General features: G+C 42.1%; 1 non-coding gene across 1 annotated transcript; it reads right to left on the reverse strand.

The window, feature by feature from the left end:
* Nucleotides 1–392: 392 nt before the first annotated feature.
* On the reverse strand, nt 393–465 carry TRNAR-UCU (transfer RNA arginine (anticodon UCU)). The gene has a single exon. It is a non-coding gene; the product is annotated as a tRNA-Arg (tRNA).
* Between the last annotated feature and the right edge of the window lie 6,196 nt (nt 466–6,661).

Raw genomic sequence — 6,661 nt, forward strand, 5'->3', positions numbered from 1 at the left:
CGGGATGGTACCTAACATAAGGCCACGGCCGCTTCCTTCCCTCTTCCTTGTGTATCCCTTCCAATCTTCCTATCCCTCCAAAAGGCCCCTGTTCAGCATAGCAGGTGAGGCCGCCTGGGCGAGGTACTGGTCATTCTCCCCAGTTGTATCCCCGACCAAGAGTCTGAAGCTCCAGGACACTGCCCTTGAGGCGGTAGAGATGGGGCATCTCTCGCTGAGTCCAAGGGAAATCCAACCCTGCAAGTTAACGGATAATGCAATTAAAATAGTGAATACTCTTATTGTAAATAGGATTAAGTGGAATTCGTGGTGAGAGTATATGATGTTTGACATTTAATTCCCGATATCAGTTATTCCCAGTCAAACTTGTTATCTCACATTTAAAATGTGACCATCCCTTGTGGGGATCGAACCCACGACCTTTGGATTAGAAGTCCAACGCGCTATCCTCTGCGCCAAAGGGACCTTGTGCAGGTCGCAAGCAACGCTGACTTGTTGACTGACAGCGTGCTTAACAAGGCTGTGTAGGAGACATTTCAGGTGATGTGTCAGTTAGCTTCTTCTTCTCCTTCTTTATCTGTTTAACCTCCAGGGTCGGTTATTCCCTCGGACTCAGCGAAGTATCCCTCCTCCACTGTCCTAGAGCTTCAGGCTGAGGTACCATTCGGCATTTGCCTGGAGGAGAAGTGAGAAACCACGGAAAACCACTTCAATCACTACTGATCTGCATTTAGGGCAGTCGCCCAGGTGGCAGATTCCCTATCTGTTGCTTTCCTAGCCTTTTCCGAAATGATTTCAAAGAAATTGGAAATTTATTGAACATCTCCCTTGGTTCCATACAGTTCCCATGAAGCTATCGTGGCGTGCAGGTCAACTGTGGCCTGTTGTTTTCCACGAGGAGAGTGTGGTACCAACCCCAGGGCTGCAATCACTCAGATCTCGCTAATCTGTGGAGCTCTCGAGGCTTCCCCCTCAATTATTTTTTTAATTTATCCACCGACCGACGTCAAATATTGAAAATTGTTGTTTTAAGTGACCATGCATCGTCTGAACAAGCAAAGCCATGGAGGCCCTTGGAGGAGTGGAAGGTAAAGGCTTCCACCATTGTTAACCTCGGCACTTGATGGGGTAGAGTGGTCAGCTCTACGCCCGGCCGCCTTTGCCCCCAGGAATTAACCTGGTCCTCCGAAAGTGGAAATCTCATTTCTTAAATTTTACGATTTTCTGACGGGCATTCGAACCCACGTCCTTCCGGGAGAACCGAGCTGCCTCGGCCAGGCAGCCCCTCGTTTGAACAAGGATTCACTTATATTATTAAACTATCTGACGTACCCGTGCTTCGCTACGTATCCAGAATTCTATGTTAAGTAGCGTACACCTTGTGAGCAAGCAACATGATCCTAGAAACGCGATGGGGAAGTCACCAAACGTCTTTTCTCATATGAAGACTGGGTTAGGGAATTTTCATTGTGATGGTAGGTCTGCTTACCTACTCTGTCACAATCAGGTTGGGGAGTTTTCATTATAATAGCAGACACTCACTCTCCACCTGCTTTTTTACATTCTCAGAAAGACTGCCTTAGTGGTTTTCCCAAGTGAAATGAACATAGATCATTACAATGACGGCAGTAGGAATGGCGCGATTAAAAGCAATATGAAATACTTGATCAAACGAAAAACAACACATTTTCTCACTTTTAACGAACAGTACTACGCTGCCGATCTAACAGTCCAAAGTTCCAGAGCTAGAATGGCCAAGCCGCACAACCTTGATCGGTGAACACTCTTCGTCTTTTTTCGTTCGGGGGGAGGGGGGGGTTCGAATAGCGGGATGTCCCAGGAGGACAAATCTATGCCCTTGTACTAATCTCTTTCCTAGGAGTACACGATGAGTCGGAAAATCTCATTTCACTACACTAGTCGCGGAAAAATCTATCTGACTTGGCGGCAAATTTTTCCTCCAAGCCAGAGGAGAAAACCCCTCTTCACTCCTAATTTGGAACAAAATGAATGTAGAATTTAATAAAAGTGAAGAGGAAGACACTTTTCTTAAGTAACGTCTCTTTTCAGGGTTGAATTTTGAATTATTAATGAATTGTAGCGCTGTAATTTGGAATAGGCTTAGATTGTAATTCTACACCAGGTCATACTACTATTACCAAGTGAGCCTCTGCCAAATCTGCACACTGCTCATTCAAAACAGCGCGTCAGAGTAGGGAGTGAATAGCTGGAATACTGATGAACCAGTGTGTTACGTACCAGCAGTATCAGACAATGTATGAACCAGAGGAATGGCATACTAAAGAAAACAGTTTTTTTAACTCCCCAGCCCTTTCCCGCCAATATTGAGTCAGGCTGTTATACTCCATACGCAACAGTAATCCCATCTATCAGAGTTGAGGGCACGATAATAGGCAAAGAACATCACAACAATCAATCAATCAATCAATCAATCAATCAATCAATCAATCAATCAATCAATCAATCAATCAATCAATCAATCAATACTGATCTGCATTTAGGGCAGTCGCCCAGGTGGCAGATTCCCTATTTGTTGTTTTCCTAGCCTTTTCCTAAATGATTTCAAAGAAATTGGAAATTTATTGAACATCCCTCTTGGTAAGTTATTCCAGTCCCTAACTCCCCTTCCTATAAATGAATATTTGCCCCAGTTTGTCCTCTTGAATTCCAACTTTATCTTCATATTGTGATCGTTCCTACTTTTATAAACGCCATTCAAACTTATTCGTCTACTAATGTCATTCCACGCCATCTCTCCGCTGACAGCCCGGAGCATACCACTTAGTCGAGCAGCTCTTCTTCTTTCTCTCAAATCTTCCCAACCCAAACATTGCCACATTTTTGTAACGCTACTCTTTTGTCGGAAATCGCCCAGAACAAATCGAACTGCTTTTCTTTGGATTTTTTCCAGTTCTTGAATCAGGTAATCCTGGTGAGGGTCCCATACACTGGAACCATACTCTAGTTGTGGTCTTACCAGAGACTTATATGCCCTCTCCTTTACATCCTTACTACAACCCCTAAACACCCTCATAACCATGTGCAGAGATCTGTACCCTTTATTTACAATCTCATTTATGTGATTACCCCAATGAAGATCTTTCCTTATATTAACACCTAGATACTTACAATGATCCCCAAAAGGAACTTTCACCCCATCAACGCAGTAATTAAAACTGAGAGGACTTTTCCTACTTGTAAAACTCACAACCTGACTTTTAACCCCGTTTATCAACGTACCATTGCCTGCTGTCCATCTCACAACATTTTCGAGGTCACGTTGCAGTTGCTCACAATCTTGTAACTTATTTATCACTCTATAGAGAATAACATCATGCGCAAAAAGCCTTACCTCCGATTCCACTCCTTTACTCATATCATTTATATATATAAGAAAACATAAAGGTCCGATAATACTGCCTTGAGGAATTCCCCTCTTAATTATTACAGGGTCAGATAAAGCGTCACCTACTCTAATTCTCCGAGATCTATTTTCTAGAAATATAGCAACCCATTCAGTCACTCTTTTGTCCAATTGCACTCATTTTTGCCAGTAGTCTCCCATGATCCACCCTATCAAATGCTTTAGACAGGTCAATCGCGATACAGTCCATTTGACCTCCAGAATCCAAGATATCTGCTATATCTTGCTGGAATCCTACAAGTTGAGCTTCAGTGGAATAACCTTTCCTAAAACCGAATTGCCTTCTGTCAAACCAGTTATTAATTTCACAAACATGTCTAATATAATCAGAAAGAATGCCTTCCCAAAGCTTACATACAATGCATGTCAAACTTACTGGCCTGTAATTTTCAGCTTTATGTCTATCACCCTTTCCTTTATACACAGGGGCAACTATAGCAACTCTCCATTCATCTGGTATAGCTCCTCCGACCAAACAATAATCAAATAAGTACTTCAGATATGGTACTATATCCCAACCCATTGTCTTTAGTATATCCCCAGAAATATGATCAATTCCAGTCGCCTTTCTAGTTTTTAACTTTTGTATCTTATTGTAAATGTCATTGTTATCATATGTAAATTTTACTACTCCTTTGGCCTTAGTCTCCTCCTCTCTCTCGACATTATCCTTGTAACCAACAATCTTTACATACTGCTAACTGAATACTTCTGCCTTTTGAAGATCCACACTTACACACTCCCCTTGTTCATTAATTATTCCTGGAATGTCCTTCTTGGAACCTGTTTCTGCCTTAAAATACCTATACATACCCTTCCATTTTTCACTAAAATTCGCATGAGTGCCAATTATGCTTGCCATCATATTATCCTTAGCTGCCTTCTTTGCTAGATTCAATTTTCTAGTAAGTTCCTTCAATTTCTCCTTACTTCCACAGCCTTTTCTAACTCTATTTCTTTCCATTCTGCACCTCCTTCCTAGTCTCTTTATTTCTCTATTATAATAAGGTGGGTCTTTACGATTTCTTATCACCCTTAATGGTACAAACCTGTTTTCGCATTCCTCAACAATTTCTTTAAACCCATCCCAGAGTCTGTTTACATTTATATTTACCGTTTTCCACCGATCATAGTTACTTTTTAGAAACTGCCTCATGCCTGCTTTATCAGCCATATGGTACCGCCTAACAGATCTACTTTTAAGACCTTCCTTTCTATCACATTTATTTTTAACTACCACAAAAACAGCTTCATGATCACTAATACCATCTATTACTTCGGTTTCCCTGCAGAGCTCATCTGGTTTTATCAGCACGACATCGTGGATATTTTTCCCTCTGGTTGGTTCCATCACTTTCTGAATCAGCTGTCCTTCCCATATTAACTTATTTGCCATTTGTTGGTCATGCTTCCTGTCGTTCGCATTTCCTTCCCAATTGACATCTGGCAAATTCAGATCTCCCGCTACAATCACATTTCTTTCCATGTCGTTTCCCACATAGCTGACTATCCTATCAAATAATTCCGAATCCGCGTCAGTGCTACCCTTTCCCGATCTGTACACTACAAATATATCAAGTTGCCTATTATCTTTAGAAATGAGCCTTACACCTAGAATTTTATGTGTCTCATCTTTAACTTTTTCGTAGCTTACAAATTCTTCTTTCACCAGAATGAACACTCCCCCTCCCACCCTTCCTATCCTATCTCTACGATACACACTCCAGTGCCGTGAGAAAATTTCTGCATCCATTATATCATTTCTCAGCCATGATTCAACTCCTATTACAATATCTGGTGAATATATATCTATTAAATTACTTAATTCTATTCCTTTCCTTTCAATACTTCTACAGTTCAACACTAACAATTTTTTGTCATCCCTACCTGATTTCCAGTTCCCTGTTCCCTTATCACCGCTCCCTGGGCCATCCCGTTTCCCTGAATGTAGCTCTCTGTTACCCTTCCAAACAAATTTCATAACTTATACGTACCACTGCGGTTTAAATGAAGGCCATCTGAGCGCAGATCCCTATCTCCTACCCACCCATTAGGGTCTAGAAATTTCACTCCCCGCTTCCCACATACCCACTCCATAGTCTCATTTAAATCCCCAATCATCATCCAGTCAGTATCCCTCCTACACAGTATTCCACTAATAACAATCTCCGCTTTCTTAAACTTCACCCGTGCTGCATTTACCAGATCCCACACATCTCCAACTATGTTGGTACTTATATCAGCTTGCCTTACGTTGTTGGTACCAACGTGAAACACTACCACCTTCTCCTTCCCCTCCTCCCTCTCTTCTACTTTCCTCAACATCTGCCTCAACCTAATTCCTGGATAACATTGTACCCTGGTACCCTTTCCTCCACACACTTTCCCCACGTGTCTAACGATGGAATCTCCCATGACCAGAGCCTTAACCCTACCCACCTCGTTTGATCCCCTCCCCTCCTGGTCAGCTCTATCTTTCCTGATAACTGCAGAAGCTACTTCCTCCTCCCTTTTCTCCTTCCCATGACCCTGTTCCACCTGTCTTTTCCCATCATCTACTCTACATTTTCCTTTCCTACCTTTTCCCTTCCTCCTACTTCCACATATCTCAGCAACAGTTCCCTGTCCCTCATCTTCCCTCTGTTGTTCTACCTGGAGTGACTCATACCGATTTTGCACATACACCTGTCCTGAATTCTGATCCTGAATAGAGCCCTTGGCCTGCAATCTCCTTCCCCTTAGAACATTAGACCACCTGTCTTCTACAACTCCTCCCTTTCCTTCCCCTCCCTCTTGTACACCTACTGTAACCTGTACGTTGTTTGAGGGAGTCCTATCTTCCTTCCTGTCTTCTGTGAGAATCCTAATTATCTCCCTCAAACTTTCCAACTCCTCCCTCATACCCCTCAATGCCTCGCCACACCCACAGAAACTACACTCGCGCTCCTTAGCCATTCTTTACGGGGGGAAAAAATGAAATTAAAAATAAAATAACTTATTTGCAAAAAATAAATGAACGGAGGGATATATTGTCTGGGATAGTACACAACAATAAGGTAATTAATATACGACTACACTACAATACTACTTAGTCGTGCTCTATTTTTTTTTATCCTACAACCCCTGACAGGATAAAAACTGCTGTTAATTACTGAATATCGAAAGTAATACACAAGAACTACACAATTCCAAACTGCAATTAAGCCTATTCTAATT

This window comes from Anabrus simplex, chromosome 1 (assembly GCF_040414725.1).
Source record: "Anabrus simplex isolate iqAnaSimp1 chromosome 1, ASM4041472v1, whole genome shotgun sequence".
Lineage (NCBI taxonomy): Eukaryota > Metazoa > Arthropoda > Insecta > Orthoptera > Tettigoniidae > Anabrus > Anabrus simplex.